Genomic DNA, 13,266 nt, shown 5'->3' on the forward strand with positions numbered 1-13,266 from the left:
GTTGCTTCCTTTGGGGGTAACTCTATCTTGTGACAAGATGACATAAAACTAGCCAGTACGGTCATGGCGTTGTATCACAGCAACAAAAAAAGAATTATAGACTCATGAACTCCTTAGAAACTGCTCATTGTTGTCCTTATTTACTTTTTAAATGAGCATGTGGATATGTACAGATATTTGTGCTTATAGAGGGCAGAGAGGATCGTCCAGTGTCCTGCTCTATCACTTTCTGCCTTACTCTACCAAGACAGGTCTCTCATTAAACCCAGAGCTTACCAGTTAGGCTAGACTGGTTGTTAGCAAGGCCCAAAGATGATGTTGTCTCTCCCCTACCTAGAACATTGAGGTTATAGGCACCAGCACCATCTTGGCTTTTTACAAGATAGAGATTTGAACTCAGGTCATCATATGTGTACAGCAAGTGCTCTTATCCACTGAGTCATCTCTTCAGTCCTCCTGCTGTTTTTAATGTTCAGAATTCTCCAGATTAAGCCAAAAGGAGTCTCTTTGAGTCTGCTCCTGTTTATAACATTTGCCTAATTTGTTTTAGGCACTTCCCGATTTCTGGCACAAAGAAATGTTTCAGGATTCCCTCCTTTTGCCCTACCTTGGGACTGGGAGGAGGCATTTCTCCAGGCAGCTCTGGGCTCCATTCAGTTGTGCTCCTGCTGCTAGAGTGTCACTGCTTCTTGATTCTGTTAGTAGGTATTGGAACACTTTACCTATGACAGGACATTGCTACACTGTCCAGGTTGGCCTAGTTTTCCTGATTACAATTCCTGAGTAATCCATTGTAAGTATGTGCTACTGTTATGACTGGCTGTGTTGTATTGTATTGTATTGTACTGCATTGCATTGCATTGTATTTTGAGACAGGATTTCCCTCTGCAGCCCTGGCTGTCCTGAAACTTGCTATGTAGACCAAAGTGGCCTTTAACAGAGATCTTCCTGTCTCTGCCTCCTGACCACCTCCTGACCACAGTTTATTAACTGTAAACTTAATAAACCCCAAGGAAATACTTTAAGCTACATGGAAATAAGCATAAAGAGTTATTTGTTATATTTGTGTGGCAGTTATAATTGTGGAATACTAGAAACAAGTGAAATGCCCATACATTGAAGAATGGTTGAATAAAATGTGATATTTGCACAATCCACTAATATGTGTCCTTAAAATATAAATTCAGAAGATCATTATGATCTGACAAAATCATAATGGATTTCCATCCATTTAAATGGAGGCTGGATCAAAGAACTAATAGTATACCCTTCCATAAAGACTGAAAAGGCTGAATAATGATTCTATTTATCTCTGTTATGAACATGGTAAAAATAAACCAGAAGGCAATGAGACACGGGGCTGACAGGAGGTAGGTGAATGGAAATGGCAGGAGGGCTCGGGGTACTGATACTCTCCAAGCACAGCTTGCGCACAGGATTGTCTTACAACTGTGACACTGTTTCATAGTCTCCAAGATAAATAAGTAAACTAACCAGCATGAGGATGGAATAGTTTTTAAGACTTTGGTCAATATGAAGCACAAAAATGTTGAAGGAACTAAAGCCCAACTGTAAAGTTCCATTTAAAATAAAAATGAAGGCCAGTAACTTGGTTCAGTAGGTAAAGATGCTTGCTGCCAAACCTGACAGCCTGGGTTCAATCCTCGAACCCACATGGTAGCTAAAACCTCTTAAGATGTTTTATATATCCCAAGTGAACACATGCAAATGGCCAGTGGGGCACGACATGATGACATCTTCACTCATTACAGAAATGCAAAACCACATGGTACCACTTCACATCTAGAGTGACTATAACCAAAACAGGCAACAGAAAGCACTGATGAGAATGTGGAAAACTAACAGCTTAACACATTACAGGTGAAAATATAAAATGCTGCAGTAACATGAGAAAGAAGTCTGGTACTTCCTGAAAGCAAACACGGGACATTTATGTGACTCAGCAATTCTCCTTCTAGTTGTGTATCCAAGAAGTTACAATGGAAGTTCACACAGAAGCTTACATACCAGTGATAGTGTTAATAATGTTGAAAAAGTAGAAGCAAATTGTGCTGATTTGAAAGAAAATGGCCTCCACAGGCTCATAGAAAGTGGCACTATTAGGAGATATGGTCTTGTTGAAGTAGTGTCACGAGGGGTGGACTTTGGGGTTTCAAATGTTCAAGTCAAATCCAGTGTCACTCTCTCTCCCTGTTGCCTGTCATGTCACATACAGAACTCTCAGCTGCCTCTCTAGTACCATGTCTGCCTGCATGCTGCCATGCTTCCTGCCATGATGACAATGAACCAAACCAATTAAATGTTTTATAAGAGTTGGCATGGTCATGCTGTCTCTTCACAGCAATAAAACCCTAAGTAAGACTGTTGTGGGATATTTGTTTATACTACATGAAGATGTGTCTATGTTTTGCTTCACCTGCCGAAGGACTCTGACTGGTCGAATGAAGAGATGAATGGCCAATAGCTAGGCAGGTGAGAATAAGCAAGACTTTTGGGAAGAGAGAGGAACTCAGGGTTAGAATCTGGTGCAGCATGAGACACAGCAAGACACAGAGAAAGTCAGATGTACAGAATGGAAGAGAGGTAAAAAAAATCACATGGCAAAATGTGGATTAACAGGTCATTTATAAGAGCTAGTTGGGAACAAGCCTAAGCTAAAGGCCAAGCTTTCATAATTAATAATAAGTCTTTGTGTCATTATTTGGGGTCTGGCAGTCCAAAGTATGTCCAACAAGAAAGACTTGCTACATAAGACACAACTCAAATGCCAAATAACTAATAGGTAAACAAATGTGGAATACTATTTAGTCATTAGGAAGAATAATGATACATGTCACAACATGAATAAACTTTGAGGTAAAGCTCTTGTACCTCTAATATCTTATTCTAAAAGCTGTTTCCTACTCTGTATCCTCAATTATTTTTCTTTGATTGGTCCTTTTTCACATTCATTTTGCCTTATCATGAAGTCCTCCCTAAGTCAGGAGTTTCCATCACTGGTGCCCACACTTGCTGTCTCCCTCTATATTACAGAGTCTATGATATACCATCTATGTCACAGAGTTTATAACAAGCACTTTTGAAGGGGTATTTGTATTGATTAACATGCTTTTGCATGTATCTCAAAAAAGACTTAATAAAATAGGATATTACTTTCATATGAAAATTTGTTTGAAGACAGGCTGACCTTGGCTAACTCATCAGCTCAGCATATCATAGATTATACTAGTTGGGAAGTAAATTGGGCTGCTGTAAAACAAATCTAGTGGCTTAAATCAGAAGAATATTTCCCTCTAATGGAACAACATTAACATTGAACATGGTACCTTCAAAAGAAGACCAAGATTTGTACTTTCTTCTATCCTTTTCTTAGGGCTTCCATCGTATGTGTAGGCTACCTGCTCTAGCTTGAGCATCAACATTATTATTCTAACTGACGTGAGCATTAAGAGGGATCCAGACGTAGCTTTCTCTCCTTGTGAAACAACAACCAACTTTCCTGTAGTTAAGTAGGACCAGTAATACCAATCAATACAACATCCCTTCTCTCATCTGTTGGTTCTGTGGCCCAAAGACCAAACAGCAGACATGGTAGCAGCTTGAGTCCCCCACTCTGCCCCCAAGTTAATAGAATTGTGACTTATTATATGAGGAAAAATATCTGTACCTTGCCCAGTTAGGCCTTCAAACCTACCAAGCCCAGTATGTAGAGACAAAATTATAGACAATAAGTTATAAGGACAAAAATCCTAAAAGAATCATTAGGAATAAGAGCAATGACACTTCTAACCCTTGGTCCACAGGCCCATGAGTTCTGACCATGGAATATATATGGCAAAATATGAATACTGGGTTAATTTGTATGCCATATCTTTGTGGGGGCCATATCTCAGTCAGCAGACCCCTCCCATGATATCAAATTAGTCATTTCTGACTCACGGGTGTGAGGCCAAAGCACGTAACTCCACGGGCAGAACTATACTGACACAGCACATTCTTAGCAAACTCAGATTCTTGTCCAAAGACAATGCTGTTTGTGACAGTGATGCATGGAGATGAAACAAGGTGTTCTATGAGCTCCTGGGTTATGACACTAGAGGGAGCTTTATGGACAGGAAAGACAAACGCTGTGCAATACATACTGTTTCTGTGGAGGCAAACTGCTTTTCCCATCAACATAGAAAAGATCTAGTACAATTAAATTTCCATCAGATGACTGGCTGATCTAGGCAACAATATCAGACTTGAGTCTCTGTAATGGCCTCTGCTACAAGCAGGTTAAATACTCCACAATGCCAATACTGAATTATACTTGGCAAACAGAAATCCATACTCTTAAGTCATTTATTTAGCTTAAGTTCTTATTGCCATATGGGGCAAGTAAGCAAGCACTACAGTGACTGGGGCAAAGAGACTGTCTGGCTGACATCTATAGGGCAGATAACCTTGAAGAATCACTTAGCAGGGTAGACACCCTCAGGTGGGGAATAATCTGGTTCAGAAATATTTTCATATTGTGTGTAATTCTAATAATTCATAATACCTTATCTACTGACTTCCTTAATTTTAATCTTCTTTCCAAATCACTGACCAACCTATTACCTACTGTACATAAATCAATATTGATTCATACTTCAGGCCAATTCTTCATCCTAACAAAAAGGTCAATGAAATGTACTATTCAACGTTGTACCCACTGGGAGAATTTGTACTATTCAACGTTGTACCCACTGGGAGAATTTGTACTATTCAACGTTGTACCCACTGGGAGAATTTCTCTTCACTGTCATTCCTCTTGTGGAATCGATCCATAAATCAGTGGCAAGCTACTTCACACTGGTGCTAACACAGAAAGCTGGCTATTAATAAACCAGCCTGCACATGCTCTTCCTCCACTAAATGAGCCTGAGCCACAATCTGTAAGTAGAAGAAAAGGGGTGTGGGGTGGGGATGAGGAGGGCAGATGCCATGGAGGTTTGTCAGAAATGTTCCTGTGCTTCCAGATCCTGCCAAGGTTTTCCAGTATATACTAGTCCATTTAACAATGGAGTTCTGATCCCTGCATTTATAATTTAGTAAATGAGATAACACATAGTTCCTAAAAAAAGTTTATGTCACAGTCACTTAGTGTCCTATAGTCTGCTGCTAAGTATCTACCAAATGCCTGGTAGTATAAGTCAAGAGTTGGCTTTCAGTGGTATCGATGCTACAGATTGGGCATGTGCATATTCCAAAACCCTAAGTCATATCCTTAGTGCTGCAATTCTCATTTTGGGTTTGAAAGAAACTCCAGCTGATATTTGTGTTTACCATCAGGTCTGCTGAGACCTAAAGTTCAAGTATCAAGACACTGTATGCCATAGCATGGGCCATCAGCCAGGTGTTAAGTTGTTCGAGAACCCATGAAAACTGGTAGTCATGTGTTATGAGGGAAAGAATCAAAGAGCAGTGAATGTAGTACATCGTCTTCAAAATCCACATAGGACAACGGAGCACATCAAGTCATCCTCTAAGATGGATAAATTTCATTCATGAGCGAGGGCCACATGGACTTATATGACATCCTCTGGCATGCTTTTATTTTAAGGAATGAGTTAAAATAATTTTACTCAGTTTGATCCCGAACTCCTAGACTCATGGATCTCCTGTCTTCAGTTTCTAAATAGACATGACTGTAAGTATGAGATCATATCTGTCTTAATGGGCCTTCTAAAGTATGTAGGATGGTAGATACATCCTGTTTCTATTTATATAATGGAATCAAAATAATAGACTGCTATGACGTTCTTCTAGCATGGAAACAAAGGTCAGTCTAGAATTACACTGTGTCACCGAGCAGAAGAGGTACTACAATGGCCGTGCTATCACAGCCCCAGGAAAGCAAAGTGCTTCAGATTGTCCTTGTAGAAGAGGGACTGAGAAGGCTGCTATATTCTGGGCTTCAAGTCAGCAGCCAGGCTTAGCCCACCAAGCTTATATTTATTGGATCTAGAAAAAGGTCCTCAACACGATATTACAAATTAATTAGCACCAACATTTAGCTGATTGTTCATGTTTGTGTGTGGTGTACATGTGTGCACATGTACTGGCAAATCTTCCTGTTTGCTGGCTTATGAGTGTGTATGCATGTGGAGGCCGAAGACAGACAATTTCTTCCTCAATTACTTCTCTGCCTTTTTTATTTTATTGAGGTAGGGTCTCTCACGGAACCCCAAGCTCACTGTTTTAACTGGACTGACTGGCCAGCAAGCCCCTGGGATCTTCGTTTGTCTCTGCCTCTCCAGTGCTGGAGTTATAGGAGATACCACCATGCCTGGCTTTCAGATGAGTGCTAGGGACAACTAAGGTTGTGATATTTGCTCAGTAAGTACTTTGCCTGTAGACGTGTGGCGATATTTTGTTTATGATCTAACAAATAAAACTTGACTGTAGATCAGAGTGCAAAGCTAGCCACACTAGTTATCCAGAGAGGCCTGACAGTGGTGGCACACACCTTTAATCCCAGCAGCCACACTAGTTAGCTATAGAGGTCAGGCAGTGGTAGCACATACCTTTAATGCCAGGACTTGGAAGACAGAGGCAGAAGGATCTCTGTGAGTTCTAGGCCACTCTGGGCTACACAAGATTGAACCTGTCTAAAAGAGAAACAAAGCTCACACAAAGGTGATCCCAGCACTTGGAGTGACATGCCTTTAACCCCAGCATTAAGGAGGTAGAGACAGGAATGATATGGCTGGGCAGAGAGGAATATAAGGCAGGAAGAGACAAGAGAGAGATGTAGTCTGAGGATGCAGTCTGAGGACAGGATCACTCCTTTGGTCTGAGAATTGGTAGAGGTGAGAACTCTCTAGAAGCTGGCCACTTTGTTTCTCTGATCTTTAGCATTAACTCTAATATGTGACTCTGGAGTTTTTATTATTAAGAGCAATTAGAATTTGTGCTGCATTGAGGTATCTCCCCTGAAACTGGTGATTTTTTTTAATAATTCACAAACATCTCCAAAGCTAATTTGTCTATTTGGGATGATTTGGAAGTGTCCACCAAAGTCCATATGTTGGAAACTCAATTCCTGTTGTAACTATGTCAAAAGATGGGCCCTTTAAAGGATGATAAGGTCATGAAAGCTGGGTCACTTACATTCTTTTTTTTTTTTTTTTTTTTTTTTTTTGGTTTTTCAAGACAGGGTTTCTCTGTATTGTTTTGGAGGCTGTCCTGGAACTCACTCTGTAGAGCAGGCTGACCTCGAACTCGAACTCACAGAGATCTGCCTGCCTCTGCCTCCCGAGTGCTGGGATTAAAGGCATGCGCCACCAACGCCCGGCTCACTTAAATTCTTTAATGACAAGTTTCCCTCATCTACCTATTTCACACTAGTAAGTTCTTGTCCTCCCGCCTTCTGGTAAGTGACAATATAACCAGAGGTTTTGTCAGAGGCCAACACCTTGATATTGGACTGTGTAGCCTTCAGAACTAAGGGATATGAATTCTCAATCTGTGGTATTCTGTTATAGCAACATAAAATGGACCAACATGCTACTGAATGGACCAAACAGATATGCTTAAAGACAAAGACCTCTGTCTCTCAGATTAAAAAAATAGATTTGATGTGTATTTTGCCTGCATGTATGGTGCCTGTAATGGTCAAAATAGAGTGTTGGATCCCCTGGAATGGGGTTATAGATGGTGAGCCACTATGTGGGTGCTGGAAAACAACCCCAGGTCCTCTGAAAGAGTAGCAAGTGCTCTTACTCTGTAAGCCATCCCTGTTACCTCCATCTCAGATATTTAAGCAATGCACTAATGTCTTTCAGATCTTTAGCAGTGACACTGAACTAATTTCCCAAGTGATAAAGTTTACTTTGATTTTCTACTTTAGGCACAGGGGTCACACTGGTCCTATCAGTCCTACAATTTCACATGCCTAAGGTGACATTCACAAACCTCTTCTGAGTTTCTTCCATACAGTGTGCTCAGTCTCACATACATTTTGTAACCTGGAAAATTACCTCAACATTTATGGTTGCTTCTTCTAGACCTTCCATGAAAGACATCTGGTGTTGGGGAAGTCTTATGTCAATAAAGCACTGTTGAGCCAATAGGAATCTAGATAGGTGGGACTAGGCGTCCAGGAGGACTCTGGGAAGGAGAAACACAAGAGAGTCGAGATGTAACGCCATGGGGTAGGAAGCCCGGAACTTGTCCGGTAAGAGACATACTTAGATTAACAATTATGGGGTAATTACTTAAGTCAGAGCTAGCCAGTAAGAAACAAGCAAGGCCAACAGCTTCATAATTAATATAGCCTCCTGTGTGTTTATTTGGGACTGATGCGGCTCTAGAACCAGGCTGGTGGGAAGGCTTCTCACAAAGAAAAAGCTTCTCTTTACAATCTGGGCTACTCTATACTATAGAATATCATTGTTTCATGCTCCTCTGCAGGTTTTATGCAGCTCATCACCAGATAGGTAGCACCATCCCTGAATGCAACGTCAAGGGTCTTTCTTTCTGAGACTATTTCCAACTCATTTAATTTTATCAATCAGGGCTTGGAGAGGAAAAAAGACACAAAGTGAAGCTAATAAAGAACTTCCATAAAAGACAGGCTTAGGAAATCAAGAAGTCAGTGTCCCTCCTTCCCTGGGTGGATACTTGAACCCGAGACCCATTACTTCATCTTGGTGGCACCTGTGTATGACATGGAGCACCCCTCCAGTGCCTACCTCTCACTCCAGTCTCATGATATTCATCTGGGTATGACATGGAGCACCCCTCCAGTGCCTACCTCACACACTCCAGTCTCATGATATTCATCTGGGTATGACATGGAGCACCCCTCCAGTGCCTACCTCTCACACTCCAGTCTCATGATATTCATCTGGGTATGACATGGAGCACCCCTCCAGTGCCTACCTCACACTCCAGTCTCATGATATTCATCTGCGTATGACATGGAGCACCCCTCCAGTGCCTACCTCACACTCCAGTCTCATGGTATTCATCTGCGTATGACATGGAGCACCCCTCCAGTGCCTACCTCACACTCCAGTCTCATGATATTCATCTGCGTATGTTTGTACATAAGCAATGCAACAGCTGCGTCATCCACGTCCACCTATCACCCCTAGCAAACAACCTAGGTGTACTAGCATTTCTTAAATTATACTATGACACTCCCCCAGGGGGGATACCCTTGCCTTGCTGGGGTTATTTATTGCTTAGATTATTTGTCAACTTAACTTCTTCCAAGCAGCCACCTTCTCCGGGCCCCTGGAGTACAGGACTGTAGAAGGTGGCTGTGTAATCACAGACCCCATGCTAATTCCTGAGCCTAGAGAATCCCAGCCAAGGTGTCTATAAGGGAAGGAGTTTCTACAGTGGCTAATTTAAGGGAGTTGAGGACCCCATTGTCCTGTGCTATGAAGTTTCAAATTATTGACTTTGTACAATCTGCTGCTGACTCTGAAAGTTAGGGTTGGGGACAAAGTCTCAAGGCCTTGATTTAATTTTGTATTTGTGTTGCAGTGACCCTGATGGGAGTGTGGGGGTGGGAGTTGTTTCATGAGGTGTCTGGAGGTCTTATTTTTTATAGAGATATTTTAATTTAATTAAATTATATATACATACATTTATAAAAAGCACACACACTAAGAAGGCATAGTGAAGGACTAGTAAAATGGCTCAGTGGTTAAGAGCACTTGCTGACCTTGCAAAGTACCAGGGGTCAATTTCTAACACAAAACTTGTAGCTTACAACTGGTTGTAACTCCAATCCCAGGGATCCATCCCTCTTCTTGCTTCTCTGAGCACCAGCTTGCACATGGCACACACACACACACACACATATGTAAAACATGCACACAAATAAAGAAGTCTTTAAAAAAATAGGAAGGCAGGCCGAGTAGTAGGCAGAAGCAGGTGGATCTCTGTTAGTTCAAGGCCAGCCTGGTCTAGAGAGCAAGTGCCAGGATAGACTCCAAAGCTATACAGGGAAACCCTTTCTCGGAAAAAAAAAAATAGGAAGGCATAGTGATACATCCTGAGATTAGAAACAAAAAGAGACCTTGCTGGAATCCTACATGAAATGTAACTAGGCCAGACATGGTGGTGCATACCTTTAAACCCAACACTAGGAAAGCAGGTCTCTGTGAGTTGGAGGCCAATGTGGTCTACATAACAAGTTTCAAGACAGCCAGGGGTATGTATGTGTATGCATTTATTTGCACATCTATCCATCCATCCATCCATCCATACACACACACACACACACACACACACACACACACACACACACACACAGAGACAGATCTTGTCTCAAAAGTGGGGGAGGGGCAGCTGTAAGATAGGGCCATAGCCAGGTTCCATGGCCTCATTTGTTTATAACTCTAGTCCATCTGATACACAGGCAACATGTAGGTACCCTTTCCAAACTTTACCTATTACAAAATGAATATGAAACTTTGTACCCATGAGCCATGAGCCAATCACTCCCCTCTCTACCTCTGGAAATCATCATTCTACTTTCTACTTCTACTAGTGCAGCTCATTAAGATTTCACGTGTAATTGAGATCCTGTGGTATTTGTTTACTGTGTTTTCCCTTTTTTTTTTTTTTACGTATCGTGATATGCTCTGGCTCATCTATTGTGTTGATGTAAATGGCAGAATTTCCTGCTTTGTAAAGGATGGATAGTATTTCATATATCTACATTGAAATATATGCATATATACACTCTACAATTTTAAAATGCATTCATCTGTTGATGGGTATTTCTGCTGTTTGTATAATTTGGCTACATATGAATAGTGCTGTAATGAACATGAAAGTTCATATGTTTCTGACATACTGGTTTTAACTTCTTTAAATATATACCTAGAAGAAGGACTATTGGATCATATGATAGTTCTACTTTTAAGTTTGGGGTATGTGCCTCTGTGTGTGTGTGTGTGTGTGTATGTGTGTGTGCGTGTGTGTGTGCGCGCGCGCGCTTGCCTATAAGAGCATGTATGGATGCCAGAGGTTGATGTGTGATATGTTACTCAATTGCTTCCCCACTTTATTTTTTAGACTTAACATGTCCACAGATCAACTCCAGTTGCATAACCCATGAATCAGTTTCATGTCTTCTTAAAACTTTCATCACAATGACCAGTTCTTAATTCTAAACAAGGTCCATGCTCTATTGCTAGCCAGGACAAACTTTAAGAATCATCATATACTTTGAAAATATAATTTTCTCCTTAACAAACAGAGGTCATAAAGAATGATTTAATGTCAATTATCTAAAAATTCAGATCATAATTGCTATAATGTCTTCTGACAACTGATCGGTTGATATTAGCAAATCTAAGGAGCTATTTGTTTAATCATATACAAATGCCCTGCACAACTGGTTTATATTGAAAGATGTATTAAGAGACCACGCTGCAGCTGCACACACCTTTAATCCCAGCACTCGGGAAGCAGAGGCAGCTGGTCCTCTGTGAGCTCCAGGCCAGGCAGAACTATATAATGACAGCCTGTCTCAAACAGCTGAGGGCAGAGCAAAGGAGGGGTGGATTGAGATATTATATTGCTAAAATCTGTATGTTCTAAAGATTGTGTATCCCTGGCTGGCCTGAACTCACTAATTAGACCAGACTGATCTGGGAACTCAGAGATCTGCCTGCCTCTGCCTCCTGAGTGCTGGGATTAAAGGTGGGAGCCACCACCACACTCAGCAGCCTAATTTTAGGATTTTAATTAGCCATTTTTTTCTTGGATAATAAATTTGAACCTGGCCAGGTGTTGGTAGCACATGCCTTTAGTCCCAGCACTCAGGAGGCAGAGGCAGGCGGATCTCTGTGAGTTTGAGGCCAGCCTGGCCTGCACAGCTAGTTCCAGGACAGCCAAGGCGGTTATACAGAAAAACCCGTCTTGAAAAACAAAAATAAATAAATTTGAACCTTAGCTACATAAAACAAACAAATCCCAAGGCTTTGATATTTGTTGTCATTTAGTCTTGGTTAAAATTAAAGTTGTCTCTAGAGATCACCAATCACAACTAGCACTTTACTGAAGAAGATTAAAAGAGGAGAAAACATTACAAGTATACAGTAAACCACTACAGTGTGTTATATGGAACAGAGAAAAAAGCTGGAAAACAGGGCCAGCAAGACAGCTCAGCCTGTACAGGCTCTTGCCTCCATATGATGGCCTGAGCTTAATCTACATGTTAGAAAGACAAAATCAACTCCCACAAGTTGTCCTGCAACCTACACACACACACACACACAACCTTAATCTACATGTTAGAAAGACAAAATCAACTCCCACAAGCTGTCCTGCAACCTACACACACAAACACAGCACACACACACACCCCCATGGCATTAGCACTCCCCCCTGAAATAAGTAAATTGTATCAAAAATAAAAATTTTAAAAGCTGGAAATCATTTACATGTCAAGTATTATAGAACTATTCATATGTGTGTGTGTGTGTGTATGTTTTAGAGTCATTTCTCTTCTTATTCCATATTATAAAACTGAGAGATTTGTAAGAATTATTTCAATGTTAGCTACAATAATTTACTATTATGGAACTTTCAACCTTGAAATTATGTGTAATTATTTAATATACAGATTAAACCTATGTAGAGTTTGTTTATAAGTAGGTTGAATTTAAATTTCTTTACCAAACAACCTACATTACTGATCTTATTAAAATTAACTAGTTCTGAAAAAAATCTTTAAAATTCTTTTGGAGTTAGTATAAAGCAAATGTTTTCCTATTTGCATCATCTGTGGTACAAGTAAAATAATGATTATTGCAGACACTATTTTTAACCACCAGGCAGGAACTTGGCTTTCAGTGTTATCCGTTTCTTGGTTTATAGTCAAGGCATATGGATCTGCCATTACTGGCAACATAAAATACCTTCACTTGTGACTTCAAGCTTTTTACTGCCTAATTCATTTTAAATATTGTGTTTCAAAAATAATACACCTGAAGGGTTTTCACAGGATATTTATACTTGTCTCAAAACTGAATATTCAGAGTTTCCACTTTGTGAAGACTCAGAGGGGAAACTTTTTGAGGTCTTAGCATCAGTGAAAGATCTGCCTCTCTTGATCAATTTGTTCATCTTTATCTCAAAAACAAACAAAAACCACTAACAAATCTGCAGCTTTTTTTTTTGGTAGCATTGTTCTGGTTTCCTGTTTTTCCCCCCTTTCAAATTCCATGCAGTTTCCTCTCACTTATTTTT

At 40.5% G+C, this 13,266-nt stretch overlaps 1 protein-coding gene across 5 annotated transcripts in view; it reads right to left on the reverse strand.

The window, feature by feature from the left end:
- The window catches only part of Atl1 (atlastin GTPase 1), a 73,476-nt gene that overhangs the window by 58,483 nt on the left and 1,727 nt on the right, over positions 1-13,266 (reverse strand). The window contains exon 1 of one of the 5 annotated variants that reach the window (XM_040742996.1): positions 8,028-8,150. The exons of the other annotated variants lie outside the window; for them this stretch is intronic. The gene's annotated coding sequence lies outside the window, so the exon portion shown is untranslated. Of the gene's footprint in view, positions 1-8,027; positions 8,151-13,266 lie in introns of those variants that run through there. 5 annotated transcript variants of the gene reach the window in all.

Source organism: Mesocricetus auratus, unplaced genomic scaffold (genome assembly GCF_017639785.1).
Source record: "Mesocricetus auratus isolate SY011 unplaced genomic scaffold, BCM_Maur_2.0 Super-Scaffold_15014, whole genome shotgun sequence".
Classification (NCBI taxonomy): domain Eukaryota; kingdom Metazoa; phylum Chordata; class Mammalia; order Rodentia; family Cricetidae; genus Mesocricetus; species Mesocricetus auratus.